Here is a 24,464-nt window from a genome sequence, read left to right on the forward strand (position 1 = left end):
TAGTGTTTTTCTGTCTGCTTAAATTTTCTGTTTGCAGAAATTGAGCCATTCTTATGGGGATTTTATATCAATATATATATTTATTCATTTATTTTAGAAATTATTTAGTAATAGGTGGATATTTAGCTAATTTACACCTGTCTTTCTTCCCTTTTCTATTCTTTTTCTCTTTTCTCCCTACTTATAACTGTTATATTATTTTTGATCCTATTGTCATTTACCTTTATGATTTTATACCATTCACTTGAATTGTTCCTCTTGACCCGGAAATAAGATTTTAGAAAACTATTTACCTATAGATTTAAAAAGGGAAATGAACTTTATATAAATGTGAATTTATGCAAATGCATCAATGAACAATAAAGGAAAGTCAGTACTAAAAATTTCTATAGGGAGGCCGAGGCGGGTGGATCACGAGGTGAACAGATCGAGACTATCCTGGTCAACATGGTGAAACCCCGTCTCTACTAATACAAAAAAAAAAAATTAGCTGGGCATGGTGGCGCGTGCCTGTAATCCCAGCTACTCAGGAGGCTGAGGCAGGGAATTGCCTGAACCCAGGAGGCGGAAGTTGCGGTGAGCCGAGATGGCGCCATTGCACTCCAGCCTGGGTAACGAGTGAAACCCCATCTCAAAAAAAAAAAAAAAAAAAAAATTCTATAAATTGTAATATTAATAGAAAGGCTGGACAATTGGAGAATTTTGCTGGTAGAATTTGGTTTGTTCCATGCTAAGACAAACAGGGAAGAAAGAAAGGTTAAGGAAAGAAAAAGGAGGAAGAGAGAAAAAGAGAGAAAGAAAGAGAGGGAGGAAGGAAGGAAGATAGGAAGGAAAAATAAGAGGGAAGGAAGGAGGAAAGAAAGGAAAGAAGAGGAAAAGAGTGCACTTGTGTAGCTAGGTTCTCTGGCCTGCAGTGACTTCTGCTGGGAGGGCTTGACAGGATTTGTAACCATTGAAGACTTGTCAGCAGATACTTCAGGGAATATATGAGATTGTTTTTTCCTAAAAGGGAGGATAATTTTTCCATAATTATCACCCAGAGAATTTCATCCACATAGATGGCCAATTTACTTAAACCAAGATGACCACATTATTCCTTTTCTTGATTAATAGTAATGGGCTTTGGGAGATTTTGTTTTGCTTGAGTTACAGGAATAATTGTTTCAACTCTCACACTTGTTTGGCTTGTGGGAGTCTCAGCCCTCAGGTCTGCAGAAGAGAATTTAGTTATGACTAAACACAAATTCAACATCCTGTCTCCTGCTTTTGTAGGTATTGACTAATCCTACTTCACTGTTAGTCTAGTCATAGTGATTAAGCTTTTAGTGAATTCACAAAGTAGTTGCCCCAGATTCATTGAACACCCACCATTTTCAAATTTCTCTTACTATGTGAGGGTGATGACTTTTACTTTGTTCCCCGATGTGTGTAAGGACTTGACAGAAGAAAACCACTCATTGTTTAGCTTAAGAAAAGAGAAATTCTCACGCCCGTAATCCCAGCACTTTGGGAGGTTGAGGTGGGTGGATCACAAGGTCAAGAGATCGAGACCATCCTAGCCAACATGGTGAAACCCCGTCTCTACTAAAAATACAAAAAAAAAAAAAATTAGCTGGGCGTGGTGGCGCGTGCCTGTAGTCCCAGCTACTTAGGAGGCTGAGGCAGGTGAATTGCTTGAACCCAGGAGGCAGAGGTTGCAGTGAGCCAAGGTCGCACCACTGCACTCCAGACTGGTGCCTGGTGATGGAGTGAGACTCTGTCTCAAAATAAAAAAAAAAAGAGAAATTTTAGGGGACTTTAAAGACCATCTCAAATACTTGATGATTATCACAAGGAACACATGTTTAAATAGTGTGATCCCCAGAATTTAAAATAAAGGTAGAAGACTTTCTTAAAAAAGTAAAAAAGCCTTTCTTAATAAAGTAAAGGTAGAAGGGTTCAGCTTAGTTTGTAAGAATGGGCTTTCTAATCCTTAAAGCTGCTTAATAAGGAAATGCTCTGCTTATGAGAAAGAGGAGATCAAATGCCAAAAGCTGATTGTGTAGGCAGAGAGTAAATGGTAGCTTGTTGGATATTTAAAGTCAGACCTCTTAATGTCTATTTCACTCTGAGACTCTATGAATCAATATGCTGCATTACACTGAAGCTGAGATACCATCTATGATAAAATCCATCCTGATTTCAGAGAGGTTAAAATGTGAACAATTGAAGGTGTTAAAGTTGATGAAATAAGGTTCATATGCTCTTATTTCACAAGGAGATATTTTTGATCAACATTACTTTGTAGTTTTGATTATTTTCTGTTTGCCTTCCCATCTCATACTTTGCTAGGTTAAGTTAGTCCCTGGGTATATACCTTTGGGTTTTCATGGCCTAGAGATAACCAAAGGAATATATATTTCCTATAAACTCTTCTGCAGTGAAGCACATGATTACATGACCTAGAGCAAATGGGGTTTAAAGAGAGTTTCTTCTGATTATTGACTCATCAACAGACTAGTAGAACCATGTAAACTTCAGATCAAAGAGTACCTAGGGCTAACAGAGGACTGTTGACATTTGACAGTGTGTTGAGATCTTTTTTTTGAAAGAATACTATTTAAAGTTTACTTTTCAGAATATTTCAAAATGTTATATTTTGATTGATTAATACATAAAATTTATGTATTTACTTTTCATTTTACAAAGAATAGCTGTTATTTAACAGTATAGTAATTTTTTGCTTTAATCTTATCCCATTAATTTGCACATTATTTAATGCCTAAAAACTACAAAGAAAAAAGGTTTATGCCCTACTTCCCATTTGCCTTTTGAAATTTATTAACACCATCCACCTTTTGTAATTGCAGTCTCTTCTCTAATAAAGCTAAGTTGCTTTAGAAATGGCTTCTAATTCAGGTTCCAGAATTCTAATGCTGGTGATTTTCAGTGTGTTCTTAGAAGCATATTGGTGCTGCTATTCCCACTAATTTTCTTAAGAAATATGATAGACTTTCACTTTAGTCTTCCAGTTTCTGGCTATTTGGAACTTTGGAAAGACAAATGAATATCAGAAGAGGAAAGGGTCTTTTTTCTGGTTGCCTACAATCACATCTGATTTAGCCTCTTGTACAGTTCCCAGACATTTTTGGTACTTGTCAAGTACAAAAAAGAAATACAGAGATCATCTTTAAACAAACCTTTAAAAACAGTGCTTTAAGATAAAGGCAATTGAAAGCCATTTTTAGACCAAATAGTTAAAAAAATATGACATATGCAATCACTACTCATCATTACATTTTTCTAAGTACGTCTAAAAAACTCATCAGTTGCTCTGAGTATGCACTGATGTGCTAGAACAGTCTTTTATGACAGACACTCTTCATGGCAGGGTGATTTTCCCCTTCATGGATGGATGTGGGTGAACCAGGGTCTCCTGGCTCTGCATGGTGAATGTTCTTGGATGATGTGCCTTGATATATCTGTGAAGGCCTCGCTCAGCTCCTTTTAAGGGATGTTATTAATATACCTAAAGAGTGAACTTGCAAGGCACAGGCTTTTCATCTCTTAGGGAGTTTATATAGTCATAACTATATACTCTTTTGTAAGCAACTAAAGGAAAAAGTAAATATTTACTTTAATGAATAATATGCTGACTTTTTATTCTACCCCCTAGTTGGTATTTGGTTTTCATACCTGTGTAATTTTGTAAACTAAGCGTAATCATTTTGATTTATTTTTGTGAGGGGGAGGAATCTGGACTGAATTATGGTATTTCCATGAATGTCACTAATAATTTCAAATCCATGAACTTAGATAAGGAGTGAGAAAATGCGAAATGGAGCCTGTGGTTTTCTCATTAAATGGCATTGTGTGTTGCAAACATGGTTTAGAGTCTTATTTTGTTTAATATGGGTGTGTGATTTCTAGACACAAAGCGTTGTTTAAAAAGATAGGATGGATGCCCTGTGAGTCTCTTTTACTTAAAATGGCAGGATTAATATTCATGTAACACTACACACGGTGCACAGCTGTGGGATTTTAGAGCTCTGTATTCCATTCTCGTAAACTAGCCAGTTTTAGGACCTCTGCTTAATCACACTGACCACTGCAACTCAGATTATGAATTTTACAACTAACGCCACAATACCAATTTTCCTACAGCATTTCTCACCCTCTTCCCTTCGCTCTGAATCCCCCTTCACCTTTGCCTCCTAGGAAGACCTGGCAATATTCAAATAGGACAGAGAATGCTTGATTTCAGAAAGAAATGAAAATACATCTGTTGCCATTGCAACAGATAAGCAACCAGACGGCCCTTTTCAACTGGGAGCGATTTTAGGCATCATTCCCTTTAATGGTGAGTAAATGGTTCTTTTTTAGCTTTTGTTAATTTGTGATGCCCCCAACTGCTCTCTCTCATCTGATCAAGGGCATTCCTGAACATGCGGACACCCCAGTCTGGGAAAATAAGTGACACAAAACTGATGAGGGTCTGCCGGCTGTCCTAATGAGCAGAAGGCAAAAACATGAAAGAACAACAAGGTGCAGGGGTCACAGACTGCACAACACAGAGGAGCTCCACCACGAATCTGTCTCATGTCATCCTTGCTGCTTAACCGCCCAGGGTGAGAGGGGAAACTGAATACCCGATTCCTACCCCGGAGAGAAAAATGAGTTGATGTGAAAAGAAGTATCAGCTTTCCCTTCCCAAGAGTCCTCCTCTGCCTTACCGCCACAGAACAGGCCCTGGAAGGCCCTTAATTGCTGATGGGGATGGCGCAGCTAGAATCACCTTGGGAGCTTTTAAATTTCCTGATTCCCAGGCTACAGTCAGGCCAATTAAATTAAACTCTGAGGAAATCACCATTTAAAAAAGAGAGACAGAGAAAAAAAGGATCCAGGTAACTCCAGTGTGCAGTCAAGTCTAAGACCCAGTGGGCTAGTCTGAGCAAGCTGGAGAAGAAATAGGCGCCGCGTCTGACAAGGAGATGAAGCTCCGTTCTCCCCAAGGATACTTAGGAGAGGGTTGTTGTTGCAAAGGGGAGAAACGGAAGAAAGGGAGCAGGAGGAACAAAGTTGCCCCCTTCCTGTCTTTTTCTAAGTCAACTGGAGTCTCCACCCACCCAGTGCGGGTAACCCAGGGTTCCACCTGAAGCTCGGGTGCAGGGAGGTGGGTACCCAGGTCTGGGAGACCGAGGGGGGTGGGGTGACTGCCAGGAGCGCTACCCAGCGGAGCATCAGTAGCCTCAGGCGTGGGCCCTGCACTCCCCAGAGAAGGCAGCGTCTGCAGGGTGGAGAGCAATTTGGGGGCGCAAAAGAAAGCTGGCTCGCGCGCAGGTGGCGCTCGCAGCCCCAGCCCACTGTTGAGCCAATCGCGGGCGCAAGCGCAGCCTGGTGGCGGCGGCGGTAACGGAACGCGGGGCTCTGGCAGCAGCCGGCATAGGCAAAGGCGGCGCCAACCGAGAGCCGCGCGCAGGCTGGAAGGAGGCCCGCGGCGAGGAGCCGGCGAGAGCGCTCGGCGCTGGGTGGTTTCCCGGTCGAGGGAGGCGGACTTCTCATGGGGAAGAAGTGGAGGGATGCAGCGGAAATGGAGCGGGGCTGCTCCGACCGCGAGGACAGCGCGGAGAGCCGCAGGCGCAGCCGGAGCGCCAGCCGGGGCAGGTTTGCCGAGTCGTGGAAAAGGTTAAGTTCCAAGCAGGGGTCCACCAAGCGCTCGGGACTCCAGTCTCAGCAGACGCCGGTGAGTGGCGGGAGAGAGCCCCAGTCTCTGCTCCCTTTCTCCCTCCGCAGGTGGCTCGAGCCCTTTCCATGGTGCTGAACTTGCCTCTTTAAGGGCGAGAGCCAGGGAACTTGTGGAGCCGCTTCTAATGAAAGAAAGTGTTGGGGGCTGTGAGGAAGAGTGAGAAGGAACGTTTTCCCTCCCTTTGGCAGGGGAGGGTCTCCTGATGTCTCTGGCGTCTCTGCAAAAATGGAAAACATGTTCGAGAGGCGAGGGGGCTCGCTGTCAGATCATAAGAGTTTTGCAATTAACAGAGCGTGTGAGGTGTTGCCGAGTGTATCGTGACTCCTGTGTACGTTCCCAAGGGTCTGTCTGTGCAGCATGCCGAAGGTACTCGGCATCCGCTGAATGAGGGCGGAATAGAAAGGGTATGCCTTATTTTTACTCTCCTAACACTTGCCTTTTCCATCCCACACCCCCACTATTTTAATGGGAGCGTTTAATTGTTTGCAGAATGTTATTTGCATACAGAGAATAGCAGGAATATCGCAGGTGCTTATAATCCCACTGCTTAACATATACAGCGTTCAGATAACAGTTTTCCCATGTGTCAGCTCCTTTTCACTAATTAGTGCAATGAAAGCATTCAAGTGAAATTAATATAGGCATCATGTGTGTGTAGAGAAGTACAGTCGATAAAAAAACTTTAGCTGCATTTTCATTTATCCTAGAGGGAGAGAACTCTGTTCTAGAAGAGAGTGCAAAGCCCTCCTGTTGCTCATGGGGAAGGGGGATGCACCACTTTTAACTTCCCAAACATTATTACTATCAGCGTGTGTGTGTGTGTGTGTGTGTGTGTGTGTGTGTGTACTTGCTTTACATCCAAAGGGCTTGACAGCAGATATTGCATATTGAAGAGACTTTGATTTAATTAAAAGAAAGAATGGTATATGAGGATTGATCTCACAGCGTGATTAATGTTACCCTACTCTGTTTTTGGGAAGTCGTCATTGAAGGATAAAAATTAATCCTCGAAAAGTGAGATGTTTAAACATTACTTCCACAGAATGTAAGATAAACATTTAAAATTTTTGGTGTGTTTATTTTTGTTGCTTGTTTACAAAAACTACTAGCATAAAATGTTATTAAATTTCAGGTATTTTTCTCAAATACTTAATGTTTTTTGTGGGCGGTTTTTTTCATCTAAATATGGTTATAGCACACCTAAAAATGCAATTGATTATACTTCAGGTGTGGAAATACTCCTTTGTTTAGAAATGTGGATTCAAAAATATTTTTAAAAAGAGAACATTAATCTGAAGATAGGGTTTTCTGAAATAAATTATGTGGAAAATACAAAATTCATAACATCCTTTTTTGATCAAGTATGTGAACTAAAAATTTAATCCTCTTTTTAATGGGAAGTCTAAGTATTAATCTAAGGAACTTCTTATGCTACATTTTTGGTTCTGTTCAACAGGTGTGTGCACAGTCTATATATATAAAGAACGTGTAAAATCTTCATATAACTATGTTATAAGTTAGAGTAAATGCTTGGAGTCTTGTTACTTAGAATAAAAATGTGAGAAAGAGCCTAAGAAGGTGCCATGAAAACCAGAGACATCTGGAAAAGTAACCATGTCCTCCTGTTTACTAAGGGTGATGACGATGCTGTAGTTCTCTGCAGTACTTGTTAATTGAAACATTAGTAATTCAGTTAAAAACCAGTTCAGGCAAGCCTGTGCTTATTCCCACATTGCATGGCAAGTTTGATACTGATTTTGTTCTAAATAACTAATAATAAGTGCTTCTAGCTATAATTTTAATTATCAGTTTTTTAAGCAAAGATAATGAGGTTTTGTAAATCTTAGAGCTAAGATGGTGGTTTTGAACCGAGGTTTGATTCCATAGTTGTTAACAAAGACTTTTGACTTTATTTGTAAGTGAGACGCCCAGCTTATTTATGCAAACAGGAGGAAGGAAATCATAATGATTACAGCAGACATGCTTATAAAAGTTTTTAATCTTCAAGGTAAATTTTTTTCTCCCCCTTAAAGTGAGCTGTAAAAAAAAAGCTTAACCTATAAAGATTAAAACAGTTAATATGATTAATGCTGCTTTTTATTTATTCTTAGGAATAAATAAGATATCCCATAATGTAGCTGTGAATCTTATTCAATATGCGTTGTCCCCAAAATATTGTGCATCCATCCTGATAAAGAAAATATGTGAAGTTTATTCTTTCTTTTGAAGACAAAATAGATAAATGTGGAAAAATTAGATTAATAGTAAAACGTGAGGGCTTTCATACATTTTCTTTCTTTTGAGAATATAAAATTGTTATTTTTTTTAATGTGACATTTGTTACTCTCCTCTCCGCTTTAGTTGGATTCTTGAAATCGCTTCCAGTTAAAGTTATTCCCAGGGAATGATAGAGTCCATGACTCTGGCCCCAAGGGAAATGATTGTATAAGTTTTCATTTTCTGTTTCTTTCTTGAGACAGCATCTTGCTCTATCACCAGGCTGGAATGTTGTGGGGTGATCTTGGCTCACTGCAACCTCCAACTCCCTGGTTCAAGCAATTCTCCTGCCTCAGCCTCCCAAGTAGCTGGGATTACAGGCATGAACCACCATGCCCAGCTAATTTTTTATTTTTAGTAGAGATGGCATTTCACCATGTTTGCCACGATGGTCTTGCTCTCCTGAACTCATGATCTGCCTGCCTAGGCCTCCCAAAGTGCTGGGATTATTGGCATGAGCCACTGCACCTGGCCTAGTTTTCATTTTCAGTAGCAACAAAGCATTGCATACATCATAATTAATGGATGATATTTACTTTAGCAAGGAGAGTTCTGCTGTACTCTTGGTATCCCGAAGTACTTTATTCATGATGTGAGACATGCTGTTTTTGTGTGTGAAGTGTAGGGGAGGTCAGCTTGATTTGACTTTGGCAGTTAGATTTCCTATGTACTTATTACTAAATATCTGGGGGTTTTCTTAGAGGTTGGGTAACTCCTTGATTTTGATGCCAATACTAGAAATCCAAAAGTTGGATTTCTGGCCATCTCTTTGGAGTAAATGAACTCTTGATGTTCTTATGGAGTATGGCAGGCCTACGGTAGAAAACGTGTGCTATCCTTGCCACTGCCCACTTGGATCTGCTTCTGTTCTGGTGACAGACATAAGCAGCACTGCTCTGTGCAATAGCTGAAGGAAGGGGCAGCTGTTCTGTGTCCTAATAGTGGCATTTAAAATGCATGTTCTCAAGTTCTGGACCACAATAGTGGGTATGTCAAACAAATCAATCCTTGTTAATTTGAAAAGACTCTTTTTTTCCATTATTGTAATTCAGGAAATAGTCTTCTCTCCCCTATTTAAGGCTTTGTGGTTTACAATGGAAACTTTATGAATTCATGTTGCTTTGCTATAATCTATTAATCTACAAAACTAAAATTACGCCTCATAATAAAATTTTGATACAGTAAAGTAGAATTTAATTATATTAATTCCTTGGAAATTGTTCTTTTCTGAGATTGGGTCATAGGTTATTTTTAAAATTGAAACTGTTTTTTATTTAAATATAAAAACATTTTATATTAATTTTATACTTTTATTAGTATGAAAGTTATACATTTGAATTTTGGATATCAAATTAAGTTTCTGGATATTAATATTTTAAATGCTGTCTGTGTTGAATTGGTCAATAGGCATAAAAGTAATTTAAAACTTTTTTGTCTCCATTCTATAAGATTTGGATTTCATATTTCTTTGTGAATTACTGTTCTTATAATTCCTGTTACTTGTTTTGATTCTATGTGTACAGAAATGCATGGAAATCTATTGAAAGGTGATTCAGCAAGTGCTGTCTCGCATTACAAATGTCGAGTGCTCACCACAGCATGTATGTATTTTTACTTAATCTCAATTTTTTATTTTTTGGAGATGGTGTCTCGCTCTGTTGTCCAGGCTGGAGTGCAGTGGTGTCATCTCAGCTCACTGCAACCTCTGCCTCCCAGGTTCAAGTGATTCTCCTGCCTCAGCCTCCCCAGTAGCTGAGACTACAGGCGTGTGCCACCACCCCTGGCTAATTTTTTGTATTTTTAGTAGAGATGGGGTTTCACCGTGTTAGCCAGGATGTTCTCATTCTCCTTAACTCATGATCCACCAAAAAGAATTAGATTTCAATTAAGTATATTTATCCCCTCCTAACTTACACACTATCCTTTTTAACCTTACCTTTATTTACTTATTTATTTTTATTGAGGTAAAATATACATATACAATTTGCCGTATTTGCCATTTTTCAGTGTATAGCTTAGAGGTAATAAATGAATTTATATTCTTCTTTTCCCTCCATATTCCCCCCTTCTCTTGCACTTAGCATGTATGTAGGTTTAATTTTAAAAGATTTCCTTTTCTACTCCCACAACTATTTAAAAGCTTGTTTTCAAATAGATGCAGATTTAATTCAGTCTTTGTCTGAGTAAACTCTGTAAAAGGAAAAAAGAAGGTGTGCTGAGGGAGTAAATGATGGAGGTGTAATTAGAGTTGTTTTTCAACCTTAGCACTCTTGCTTCCACTAATGCTATAATTACCCTTATCAGCAGGTACCAACCACAGACTATCACACCTTGTGCAGACAAGTGGGCAACTGAGAGTGTATGGAAACAGCAGTGAGTATGTAGAAAGCACAGTGCTGCCAAGTAAGCAAGCCCATTCCAGCTGTTTACCAAAGCCACTCTTCTCACAGCTATTTGAGATGCTGTGCGTGCAGGAGGGATCCACAAACAAGCCTACCATTCCTTTCTGATGTTGACTTGCCCTCTTTGGGCCTACTGGGTAATTTCCAGTTTTCCCTGCTAAAAGCGGATTTCTTCAAGGTCTTAACATAAATGAGGAAAAGCCGAGTCAGAGGCAAAACTAAAGTCAGAAAAACTCATCTCCCAACCAATTGCCCATTTGAGGATTACGTGGCTAGTAGGTCCTTTGTGGCTGTCATAGAAACAACTGCAACTGGGTGAAAAGAATTCTTGTTTCCTTTTTCAGTGTCTAATATGCTATTGCAGTGTTGTTAAACCTTTAATAGTTTGTTCTTTTACACAAAGTGCTCTCCTGGTGAAAGCAGAGAGAATCTCCTGCAGTGCTAGTCCATTACTGAATGAACCATTTCTTGACAGGTTGATTTTTGTCTACTGCCTTTTACTCACTCAGTTAAAAAAATAAAAAAGGGACAATATTGTATTGCTCAGGGACACAGTTGTATTTTCTTGTTACTGTGATATTTTGTGAAAAAAGACCATTTTCTGAAAATGGTCCATTTTATTGAAGTGTATCTGAAATAATATCTTTCTCTAGTAATTAATATAACAACAAGCTCCTCCTCCTCATCCTAGTGAATTAAAATTTTTAATTTAGTTTCACCTTTAATTTGAGGACCAAGAATATGTTAGAAAATGATTAATCCAAAATATTTTAAGTTTGGAGGAGTAAAATACCTTTGCATTGTGATGATTTTAAATTTGTTTTCCTGATTCCCAAAGATACTAGAACAGCTTCTCCTGAGATTAATTACTGAGTTTTTAAAAACAATGGAATCATTAAAAATAACTTATAAATAGTAAGAAAACATTACATTCATTTTGTTAGACCAGCTGTGATGGTCTGTGTGCTGCTTTTACTTTTTATTTTTTTCATTTGCCAAGCTAAAAGAGGGCTGGTAGAACAAAAATGAAAGGATTACAGAGAATAACGTTTAAAGAAACGTTCATCTCACTTTTGGTGAACACTTAAGAAGTGTTAGGCACCATGGTAAGCACTGGACAGCCTCTTTAACAGAACTGATAGTTTAACATAAGAGATAGGCAAAGTGGCAACACAGAGGTATACAGTCTAGCTTTACATTGGAGCAAAGGTAAAGTAGTCAATGCCTCTTGAAGTGTGGTGGTGGGAGGTTTGGAGAAAAAGCTTCTGAGACATCGTGCCTGCTTCTCAAAAGATGAGGAAGAAAAACATTCGCTTGGATTTTGCAATTTGGAAAGAGGGCAATAATATCTTTCTGAGAGTCATTTTAAATAAGTCATAAGGGTAGATGCCAGTGCAGTGAATGGGAGGCAAGGCAGACGAGGAAGAAATAACCGCAGTGACAACAAGTGCAAATATTTGTATGGTACTTACTATGTGCCAGGTATTCTTCTAAGCACATTGCATGTGCTATTGTCCATTTCTTGACTCCCATTAGAGTTCCATTGTTTATTGCAGCCGAAATATAAGCTCCACAAAGGTAGGATCATTTTTCAGTTCACTGATTCATCTGTGAGCCTTGAACAGTATCTGGCACATAGTAAGCACTCAAATATTTGCTTAATGAATGAATTAATCAATTAGTAAGTATATTAATAAAAATAATACTTTCTAATTAATGTAAGGTAGAGTTTAGGTTCTTTGCTGTGGAGAGAAAAATAAGTAGAGACAGAAATTTGTTTTTGCAAGATGAGAGAGATATGGGCATGTTTATTTGCTAGAGAAAGAACCTAGTAAAGAAGGAGAGTTTCAATAAGCAGGAGATAGAGTAGCAATAAAACTAGTCCATAGACCTGCAGGAGATGGGATTTGTTTTCTGGGATAGTTGAAGACCAATTTTTCCTCAGTAAATATAGGCTCTGATCCCTCTCTTTGTCTTTAAAGACTTGCATGGTAGAAATTAGACCTTATGGTTGATTCTTTTGTAGGTTTTACTTAGTATATATTTAGTCTAGCATGCTAGTGAATTAATTCACAAGTTGTCATGCAAGAAAATATGTACTTTGATTGAAACCCTTGTTAAAAACTCAGAGATGGCTAAAACACTATTTTTTATCTTTCTCTGACTTCACCAAATACCTCAAGAGATATAAAAAAATTTCCCAGGCATCAGTAAGATAAGAATCACTCCTTTGGTTGTCCTGAAGAAAGTTATCTAAATTCAGAGTTGACGTGACAATCTGCCAGTCCATGCATTTAATATCATGGGATTGTACATTTATTAAAAATGTCTCCCTGGAATACCAAAATTTGGACCACAAAATAGTCTTACAAAAGGGAACACATTCGTGGTAATAACGAGCTAGGTTTTTGTCCTTCCTGAAGGTTAATTTTTCTAGGACTTTCTTGAGAATAGACTTTATAATGGTGAGATTAGGGAGGGAGGGCTCTGTTGAGTAAGAGTGTTTCCAAGAAGGCCGATGTGAACCCAGGTCATCTCTCATTTTGGAGTTCATTGGAAAATCTCAATTTCTTTTAGAAAACAGTATAGTGCTTTAGAATTGAGCAGATCTAGATTGAAATCCTGGTTCTGTTCATTATTAGCTGTGTAGCCTTAGGTGAATTATATTTCTATGACTCATTTCTCCCCAGTTCTGTTAAGATGATTCTTCTTCCTTTCATAGTGAGTTTAAGGTTCACTTGCATGTTTTGTTAATAAAGAAAAATATTTATTATATTTATTTTTATTTAAAACTTAGTCTCAAATATACAAAAATAGTAGAAAATATTACACAAATAATCCACATAATACACATTAGAGATGAACAATGCCATCTTTTCTTTATATCTTTTTGAAGTAAATAAAATATCTTAGAAGAACCTAAAATATCCCCATGCTATTTCCTTGATTGTCCAGAACCTAATCTGTGACCTGAGCCAAAATTTTGCAAGGGGCAGCAGGGAGTGGTGCTGGCCTTCTGATCTAAGACTGTCTTAACATTCAAATTAGTCAGACTTGATTTCTAGCCTGATTCAGGTTATTCACTGATTTTGCAACTGAATCTTATTGTCGTTCATCATGACAAAATGAGGATGAAAATACCTGCCCCTAGGATGAATTATGAACATTAAGTGTATTAGTGTGTATAGTTAGTTCAGTGTCGGGTGAGAGGTATTCACTCAATGGAAACAGTTATCTAACCATTGGTGTTAACTGTAAGTGTTACAACACATATGAAAAACAGTAGTTGGGAGGCCGAGGCGGGCAGATCACGAGGTCAAGAAACTGAGACCATCCTGGCCAACATGGTGAAACCCCTTCTCTACTAAAAATACAAAAATTAGCTGGGCATGGTGGCATGTACCTGTAGTCCCAGCTACTTGGGAGCTGAGGCAGGAGAATTGCTTGAACCCGGGAGGCAGAGGTTGCAGTGAGCCAAGATCACGCCCCTTTACTCCAGCCTGGTGACAGAGCAAAACTCTGTCTCAAAAAAAAAAATTGCTTTTGTTTGATGGGAAGTGTTGCTTATGCTCTTTAATTTTTCTGAAATTAGAATGTTGTTGATCGCATTCAAGTTATAATATAAGACTGATTATTACATTAGGCTGGTTTTGAAAGTGCCTTAGAAAATAAAATCAGCTTGTCTTTTTCAAGATGATTATTTTCTACAGCAGATCCTGGTCCTTGAAATGTCCATTCTTCTATGTTTTTACCAAAGGTAATTTATTGACATTCTTGAGGCTAAAATATAAAATCCATGCTATATTGAAATATTGTACTTTTTGCTTTTGGCTTTTTTATTATTGGATTCTTTATGTATTGAAATAGATAATAGTTATAAAATTATTCTCTTCATGAAGCTCAAGGACTTTGGGAGGGAATGTTTTTAAAAATTTCTTTTATTGTGGGATATTCCAAATGCATACTAAAGTAGAGGTAATAGTGTAATAAACCTATAACCCAACTTTAATAATGATCAAATCATCACAAATCAATCTTGCTTCATCTATATCCTTATTTTTTGTTTCTTCTCTCCCCACTAGATTATTTGTAAGCAAGTCTCAGGTATTACATTACTTCCTCTAAAAAGTATCTGTAAGAGAAAGACTATTTATTTATTGATTTTTGAGGCAGAGTCTCTCTCTGTCGCCCAGGCTGGGGTGCAGTGGCACAATTACTGCTCATGGCAGCCTCGACCTCCTGGGCTAAGGTGATTCTCTCACCTCAGCCTCCCAAGTAGCTGGGACTACAGGCTTGTACCATCACACACTGCTAATTTTGTATTTTTTGTAGAGAAGGGGTTTCGCCACATTGCCCAAGCTGCTCTCAAACTCCTAGGCTCAAGCGATCCTTCCATTGCAGCCTTTCAAAGTGCTGGGATAACAAGCATGAGCCACTGTAACTGGCAAGGACTCTTTATTAAAACAAAACTGCGACACTATTATCAAGTATAAACGAACTAATAACTTCTTAATACCCACAGATATTAAGTTAGAACCATATTTTCTTGATTATCTCATAATTCTGTTTGAATCGGAATCTAACTGCAGTGGACACATTACAGTTTCCCTTTCTAGTCTATAGTTTTCCGCTCCTGATCTCTTTTCTTTTCCTCTCGACAATTATTTGTCAGAGAAATGTATTTATCCTGCAGAATTTTCTACATTCTGTATTTTGCTGAATACATCCCAATGGTGTCATCTCAGATGTTTCTCTGTCCATTGTATTGCCTATGAACTGGTGATTTGACCAGGTGCCTAAATCAGTTTTAATTTGAGTTTTTGGCAACAATACTTCATAGGAATTCTGGCTGTCTCTCATTTTTGGGTATTAGCTACCATTGGGGATGGTTGCTTAGAACAGGGGTTGGCAAACTTTTTCTTCAAAGATCCAAGTAGTAAATGTTTTAGTTTTTTTTTTTTTTTTTTTTTTTTGATGGAGTTTCACTCTTTTGCCCAGGCTGGAATGAAGTGGTGCAATCTTGGTTTACTGCAACCTCCACCCCCTTGGGTTCAAGTGGTTCTCTTGCCTCAGACTCCCAAGTAGCTGGGATTACAGGCACTTGCCACCATGCCTGGCTAATTTTTGTATTTTTAGTAGAGATGTGGTTTTACCATCTTGGCCAGACTGGTCTCAAACTCCTGACCTCAGGTGATCCACTTACCTTGGCCTCCCAAAGTGCTAGGATTACAGGCATGAGCTACCGTGCCTGGCCAATGTTTTAGGTTTTTTAATGCTATAAGGTCTCTTACAATCATTCAAGTCTTGCTGTTACGGCTCAGAAGCAGCCATAAGCATTACATAAATAAATGGTTACAGCTGTATTCCGAAAAACATTACTTATAAACACTAAATTGGGAATTTAATGTAATTTTTGTCTTATGAAATATTATTCTTTTGATTTTTTAACCATTTAAAAATGTAAAATTCATTCTTAGCTTACAGGCAAAGAAAAACTGATAATGGAATGGATCTGGCCCTTATTTGGAGTTTGCCAAGATCCATTATTTTTATTTGGGCATTGCAAAATAGTGATATTATGATTCTTTCCTTTTTTATTAGCTGAAATAATTTTATAAACAAAAACTTCCTTCATCAACCACTTTCTTATCCTGAGTTATAATTCATATAATAAAGTCAAGATGAATGCTTGAGACAGTTTTTAAAAAGTTGAGCTAATAATAATAGGAGCTGTGTGGCAATTTGTTAGTGTACTGTCAGGCCTTAGATTTTAATTGGATCCTTGTGTTCAGTTAACTAGCAGAAAATATTTCACCCATTAATTGTGGAGGCCAATTAAAGTATTATTAAGAAATAGAACTTGTAAAAATACATTGTCAAGCTATTTCTGTATTAAAGATTCTGCTTTCAGAATTAAAATAGTGTTGGGCATTGTGTTAAGTTTCCAATGCTGCCATAAGAAATTACTACAAATGCAGTGGCTGAAAGCAACATGCATTTATTATCTCATAGTTCTATAGTACAGAAGTATGACATGGGTTTCACTGGATTACACATCAAGATGTCAGCAGGGCTGTTTTTGTAATTTCTAGATGAAAATCTATTTGCTTGCCTTTTCCAGCTTCTAGAAGCCACCCAGATTCCTTGGCTCATGGTCCATGTCTTAGTCTGTTTTTATGCTGCTGATAAGGACATACCCAAGACTGAGAAGAAAAAGAGGTTTAATTGGACTTACAGTTCCATATGGCTGGAGAGGTCTCAGAATCATGGTGGGAGGTGAAAGGCACTACTTACATGGTGGCTGCAAGAGAAAATGAGAAAGAAGCCAAAGAAACCCCCGATAAACCCATCAGATCTTGTGAGACTTACTATCACAAGAAGAGTACAGGAAAGACTGACCCCCATGATTCAATTGCCTCCCCCCTGGGTCCCACCCACAACATGTGGAAATTCTGGGAGATACAATTCAAGTTGAGATTTCACTGAGGACACAGCCAAGCCGTATCATTCCACCCCTGGCCCCTCCAAATCTCATGTCTTTGCATTTCAAAACCAATTATGCCTTCTCAACAGTTCCCCAAAGTCTTAATTCATTTCAGCATTAACCCAAAAGTCCACAGTCTAGAGTCTCATCTGAGACAAGGCAAGTCCCTTCTGCCTATGTGCTGGTAAAATCAAAAGCAAGCTAGTTACTTCCTGTATACAATGGAGGTATAGGTATTGAGTAAATACAGCTTTTCCAAATAGGAGAAATTGGCCAAAACAAAGGGTGGCCCAAACCTCAATTCTTGACTTCTGTGCACCCCTAGGCTTGACACAACATGGAAGCTGCCAAGATTTGGGGCTTTCACCCTCCACGAGAATAGCACAGGAAAGACTGGCTCTCACGATTCAATTACCTTCTCCTGGGTCCCTCCCATAATACATGGGAATTCTGGGTGATACAATTCAAGTAGAGATTTGGGTAGGGACACAACCAAGCCATATCAGTCCCTTTGTCCATTTCAAAGGAAGTAAAATTACATCTTATTGGCCTTTCTACTATCACATTGCTTTCTCTAATTCTCCTCTTCTGCCTCTCTCTTCCTCATTTAGGGACCCTTATGATTACACTGGGCCTATCTGGGTAATCAAAAACCATCTCTTTAAGATGAAATGATTATCAATCTTATTCCCCATTGCCATGTAAAGTAGCATATTCATATGTTCTGGAAATTAGGTTGTGAACCTCTTTGGGAGGCTATTATTCTGCCTTCCACAGGCATTGAGATACTACTCTTTGATTTGTTAACCTTTTACTAGAAAATGCTATGGAGATGCTGTTGAATGATTCTCTCTAAGGTGTCCTTAAGTCCACTCATGTATTTGGAATGAGGTTTTCCTGGTAGACAAAGGTACAGAGCAGATGAGGTCCCTTGCACACTTTGGTTTTCTGAGTGTTGAATTTATAGTGATGGTAGTAGAAGACGAAATTGCCTTTCTTACTAGTGGATATTCAGTAGATTTGGATATGTGAATATTTTGTTTTAATGAGCACCCACTCACTACAAGATAAAGACTCAAATGGTATAGGAGAAAGACACGTACAAAAGACTTCTGAGAGACTTACTTGCTACAGAGGGGAGGAATGAAACTAGAATTTGGCACATAACATGATATATTGTAAGCCTATTAGATAGTAATTATACATATTTTACATATTATGACTTTTGCTCACATTATAAGTACACTAAACTTGTCTTAATTATATTAATCTTCCATATTAGGACTATATTATTCATGTTATATTATTAGTCTGTTAAAAAGTTTAATAAGATGGGTCAAATGAGTGAGAAAACCAATTGATTGTACTTAGGAACAGATAGTGTAATTTTTAGTTATGATTAACTGAATCAAATTTGTATGGTAAAATAATTTTTGAATATTCTTATTTAGTATTTTCAACATAGATATTGCAAAATGCATTTTTTACTAGTTTGTAAATATTAATTTTTCTTCTCCATGAATGAGAACAACACTTAGGTTGAAATTTTGCACGAAAATTGCTTTTTAAATAGGGATCTTACCATTTTCCCCTGTTATTTGAGGACATCTGATTTTTCATGAAAGTGTTTTTCTCCTTCACTCCATAAGTAATAATTATAATAGATAATTATTATACATCACTGTTAATAGGAAAGAAACAAAGGTGAAAAATTAAGCACTTAGTGAGGACATAACAACAGCATGAGTCTTCAAAATGTTAATGTCAAATAAGGTGAGAAGTTGAGTCTCCCTTTCTTTTTAAAAATGTGCCTATTTTAGGCAAGTATAATTTTGTGAAGAAGTCTAGAAAATTCTGACCTGAAAAACTAAATTACTGCAAGTACATCTGAAGTCATACCACACTGGGCCTTGAACAATTAAACTATAAAACTTCATGGAAACAGTAGATGGATGGTTTTCCCTAGAACATCTGTCACAAAGGATGTGTTTTAGTTCATTTAGGCTGCTCTAGCCTGGGTGGTTTATAAACATCAGAAGATTATTTATTATCATTTTGAAGGCTGCAAAGTCTAAGATCAAGGTGCTGGCAGATTTGGTGATTGGTGAGGGTGAAGCATGCTTCTTAGGAGGCTGTCTTTTGCCATGTTCTTGCATAGTAGAACTTTTTTGTAAAGGCATCAATAGGGGTCTTTTTTACAAGGGCACCAATCTCGTTCATGAAGACTCCACTCTCATGACCTAGTAGTCTCCCAAAGGCCCCACCTTCTAATATCATCACCTTGGGAATTAAGTTTCAACATCCAAATTTTTTGGGGGGACACAAACATTTAGCACACAACAGGATGACATTTATTTGTTTATTTATTTTTGAGACAAAGTCTCGCTCTATCACCCAGGCTGGAGTGCAACGAAACGATCTTGACTCACTGTGTCCTCTGCCTCCTGGTTCAAGTGATTCTTCTGCCTCAGCCTCCTGAGTAACTGGGACTACAGGTGCATGCCACCACACCTGGCTAATTTTTTTGTAGTTTTAGTGGAGATGCGGTTTCTCCACATTGGCCAGGCTGGTCTCAAACTCCTGATGTATGTGATCCGCCTGCCTTGGCTTTACAAAATCCTGGGATTGCGGGTGTGAGCCCCTGCGACTGGCCTCAGGATGACATTCTGTGGTGAAATTCAGGAAATTTCCAAAGTACATAAAGCTTTTATGTATTAGAAGCACAAAGAGCTAAGGATGTGAGGCATCCTGATCTTGAGCTGCTATCTTCCTGTCAAAAGTCAGAGAGATATAAAAACCATTTGCCTATAGCATTTGTAGCAGGCAATCTTGGGTTATGTGTCTACAACACTCATTTGTATGTGTGGGAATGTTTTGAGCTTAAAATCGCAGCACTTGTTCAGAATTAGGGAAAAATGAACAGCCATGTTTGTAGATATACAGCTAATGCAGACTCTATGCAGACGGTTGGATATTGTATTAGTCCGATCTTGTGCTGCAAATAAAGACATATCCAAGACTGGGTAATTTATGAAGGAAAGAGGTTTAATTGAGTCACAGTTCAGCATGACTGGGGAGGCCTCAGGAAACTTAAAATCATGGTGGAAAAGGAAGCAAACACGTCCTTCCTCACATGGTGGCAGGAAGGAGATGTGCCAAACAAAGGGGGAAAGTCCCTTATAAAACCATCAGATCTTGTGAGAACTCTCTCACTATCACAAGAACAGCATGGGGGTAACCATCCCTATGATTCAATTACCTCCCACCGGATCCCTCCCATGACACATGGGGATTATGGGAACTACAATTCAAGATGGGATTTGGGTGGGGACACAGTGAAAACATATCATATATGAAGGCTTAGAAATTCTGTGATTGGTCCCTCATGGCTGCAAAGAAGTACTAGTGGAGCATGAAGCAGAAACTAAAGAAAGCTGAAGATTATATTCATAGTACGGCATAAAAACCAAGACAAAGGCAAAAAGACCTGGACCTTCACTCAGGATAGAGACTTTTCCCTTTATCTTTTCTGATTAAGGGTTTTACTGTAGTTATACTGTATATTATTAGTATTACTATTCTAACTTGTATATATAATTAAGTTTAAGGTAATTGGTGGGTATTCATTGTATGTCTTTTCGTTATTGTTGTCTTTATAACAACACAAAAGAAGGCTTTCAAGATTTATTGAGAGGAAGTAGTATAATTGGACCTGACATTTGCTGTTGCTAATACATTGCCCAGAGTGGGTACCAGTTTCAGAATAAGATCTATTTCCATTTTTTTGGCTTCGTATCACAAAATCATCCCTGTAAACACACACTTTGAACAAAAAGATAAACTTTAAAATTGTTTTCCATTGTTCTAAATTATTGGCAGCCATTTTATGGGAAAGAAGTGAGTTTTTATGCATTTAAAAGCATTAGACACTCCTGCACTAAATGAAATTAGTTTTCCTTAAAAGATAAACAATAATGATTCAAATTACCATGGCTGAGGACAAAATGAGAATGATCTGGCTTACAGCTACAAAAAGAGGTCATTGCTTTGAAGGTTCATCAAGTTATTGAATGTAACTATAGAATGCACTGGTAACAGTAACTAAAACAAGAGCTTAATTCATACCAAACATCCCAACTGAATAGGCCATGAAAAATGAATGCAGAAGGAGCCAGAGATAAGCCAGAAAAGTCTACACTTTTGTGTCATTACCCATTAGTTACAGCTGGGGGAGGGAAAACAGTTTTTTCAATCATACTGTATCTTGTATAACCGGTGCCTTTGGGTCCACTGATGGAGACAGAGTGTTAGACTGGTATGATAACATCATGGTCCTGTATTAATGTGAGCAGTGAGGTAATTTCCAGGATATTGTATTACTGCATAGTTCATGAATCATACACATTGTAAGACCTCTAGAAGCCTGGACGTTATTTCTTCTTCCTGGGTAAAATCCTTATATGTACCTAGAGTATAATCTGGTCCTTTGGTTTAGGATCTCCTTCAGTGCAAGGACTGTATTTTATTCATCAGTGTCTTCCCAAATCTTGCTCAGTGGCTGGAATGTTGTAGAAACTCAGTAATTGTGTGTGAAGTAAATGAAAGAGCATAATGGAAATACTCTAGACTTTGGTGTTTCATATCCTGGACAGAGAGAGGATGAAGGAAGAGAGAAAAATGGTCATAATTTTGACATTTATTAACAGGTACTTTCAATGATCTCTTATGTGATCTTTCAACATCATTCCATGGTAGGCTTTATTTTGATGCACAAACTATGAAAGAATAAATTAAATTTTAGAGAAGTGAAGTCTATTTTAACCAAAGTCAGCTGGGAAAAGGTAGAGAAATAATTCAGGTATAGCTATCCTTTAATTTTTTTGCCCATACTCTACTAACTTGTGAATTAGAGGTAAGATGGTAAGAGTATAAGCAAGGTTAATGTGTGTCTTTTCCCTCACAAAGATGATTTCTTCTTAAAGTTGGCTTAAAGGTCACTGTGGATGTGGAGACTAAGTCAAGGCGTTACTTGACAATGAATCTACATTGCCTGCAGTCCTGCAAACACACTTAGTTTCAGGAGAAAAGTATTGAATAAAAAAATGAAAAATAGGGCAATATAACGGTATTTACATGACTTACAGAATTTATTTCCAGTATCCTTTTAATGTGCTGCATCATTTACTTACCCTTTCAAGTTTTAGATAAGCCTGGTTATTTATGTGATGTCAATCAAAACAAAATCAGAAAACTTTAAATTCATCAAGTGAAACTTAACCCTTGTTAAGTGGGTTCTCTTTGTGTGTGTGTGTGTGTGTGTGTGTGTGTGTGTGTGTGTGTGTGTGATATCTGTATTAAAAAATATGACAGCTTCCTTTTGCGGGGGGCGGCGAGCGCGGAGAGTACGCCACGAAGGCTTCGGGCACACTACGAGAGTACAAGGTGGTGGGTCGCTGCCTGCGCACCCGCAAATGCCACACGCCGCCCCTCTACCGCATGCGAATCTTTGCGCCCAATCCCGTCGTCGCCAAGTCCCGCTTCTGGGACTTCGTGTCTCAGTTGAAGAAGATGAAGAGATTGTCTCCTGTGGGCGGGTGTTCGAGAAGTCCCCCCTGCGGGTGAAGAACTTCGGTATCTGGCTGCGCTGTGACTCCCGGAGCGGCACCCACCACACGTACCGGGAATACCGGGACCTGACCACCGCGGGCGCTGTCACCCAGTGCTACGGAGACATGGGCGCCCGGCACCGCGCCCGGGCCCACTCCATCCAGGTCATGAAAGTGGAGGAGATCGCAGCCAGCAAGTGCCGCCGGCCGGCCGTCAAGCAGTTCCACGACTGCAAGATCAAGTTCCCGCTGCCCCACCGCGTCCTGCGCCGTCAGCACAAGCCACGCTTCGCCACCACGAGGCCCAACACCTTTTTCTAGGTGTGGGGCCCTCGCCTGGGTGTGCCCCAAATAAACTCAGGAATGAAAAAATATATATATATGACAAGAGACAAATAAGTGTCTTCATTAGGAGTTTAATTTGAGAAAGTTATTACCTTGGTTTGTCTCAAGAAGAAAATAGAGTCAGGCCAATATGCTGTATCTTCGGTATCTTCAATTGTATCAAATGGGGATTGATGTCCATAACAATGACTCTCAATCAAGATACCGTACTCAGTCCTAAGAGAAGGATGGATTTATGTTCTATGATTCCTACTTACTATGGCAAGAAACTGCATTCAGATCAGAAAGAGAAATGTCCAGAATCGATGAGTGAAAGAAGAGTTGATGATTAACTGGAAAATCATTTAACCAAAAATACCCCTTCCACAAGCTTTTTTTGTTTTTCTCTTTAGACAGAGTCTTGCTCTGTTGCACAGGCTGGAGTGCAGTGGTGCGATAGTGGTTCACTCTGCCTCCCGGGTTCAAGTGATTCTCTTGCCTCAAGCAGCTGGGACTACATGCATGCCTCCATGCCCAGCTAATTTTTGTATTTTCAGTAGAGACAGGGTTTCACCATATTGGCCAGGCTGCTCTGGAACTCCTGGCTTTGTGATCCACCTGCCTCAGCCTCCCAAAGTGCTGGGATTACAGGCATGAGCCACTACACCCACGAGCTTCTTATTTAATCTCATTATGTCTGCTCATAAAAAGAATAAGACTACATCTTCACAACCAAGTATTTTAAAAATCTAATTAGGAGATGTTACCTTTTGTTGCTAATATAAGTAGTGACCATAGAATTGAAGAATTTCCATCCATTCTTTCCTGTCTTATAGGGATGTAAGAGAAGGCAAATGTGCTGACTCTCTTCACTTGTTACGAGAAGAAGGGAGAAAATGAATATTTCCTGTATGCTTAGCATTTGGTTAAGCTTTTTTTTTGTTTGTTTATAAAGCTGTCACATTTTATATGTGTTATCTCATTCAATTTGCACAACAACCTGATTATTTTCATTTTATCAATTTCCAGTCTTCTTGGTGCTTATATTCTAGTGAGGGCCAGCAGAAGATACACTGGCAAGCAAATAAATATATAATAAAATGTCTAGTGATTATAAGTGCTGTGAGGAAAAATAAAGCAAGACAGGAAGGTGGAGAATGACAGGGGGCACCATTTTAGCTAGAGAGAAAGCCTATCTGATTGATTGGCGCCATTAGGTAGACGTCAGAAGTAAGTGAGGGAGCCAGCTGTGGAGATACTAAACGAGGGAAAGAACATTCCATGCAGCGTGAACTGCAGGTACAAGTGTCCTGAGGCAGGGGCATGCCTGATGTGTATGAGGAACAAGAAGGCAGCCAAAGAGGCTGGAGCAGTCAGCCTGGAAGAGTAGGGTTGGAGAGAGAGATTTGAACCCAGGTCTGACTCCAAACCTATGTGCACAAATGCTCCCCTCAATCTATGAATTGGGGAACTGTGCAGCAGTTAGGCAAAGACTTAGGGAATTCAAAACAACCCTGCGCTTTGCAATATAGACTGTGAGTAATGTAGGAAATCACAAACAGGACTGTACAATGTTTTATTGAAGGGAGGATGATGTAGTTTGGCCTTTAGGATATTGGAAGCTGTGTATTTGCAGATTCCAACTA

The 24,464-nt window shown here is 38.8% G+C and overlaps 1 pseudogene; it reads left to right on the forward strand.

Annotated features, from left to right (window-relative positions):
* The first annotated feature begins 5,569 nt into the window (after positions 1-5,569).
* On the forward strand, positions 5,570-22,815 carry LOC105718583 (large ribosomal subunit protein eL20-like; annotated as a pseudogene).
* The last annotated feature ends 1,649 nt before the right edge of the window (positions 22,816-24,464 follow it).

The sequence above is a fragment of the Aotus nancymaae genome, unplaced genomic scaffold (genome assembly GCF_030222135.1).
Source record: "Aotus nancymaae isolate 86718 unplaced genomic scaffold, 86718_ANA_hifiasm-v0.15.2.pri h1tg000041l, whole genome shotgun sequence".
NCBI classification, from domain to species: domain Eukaryota; kingdom Metazoa; phylum Chordata; class Mammalia; order Primates; family Aotidae; genus Aotus; species Aotus nancymaae.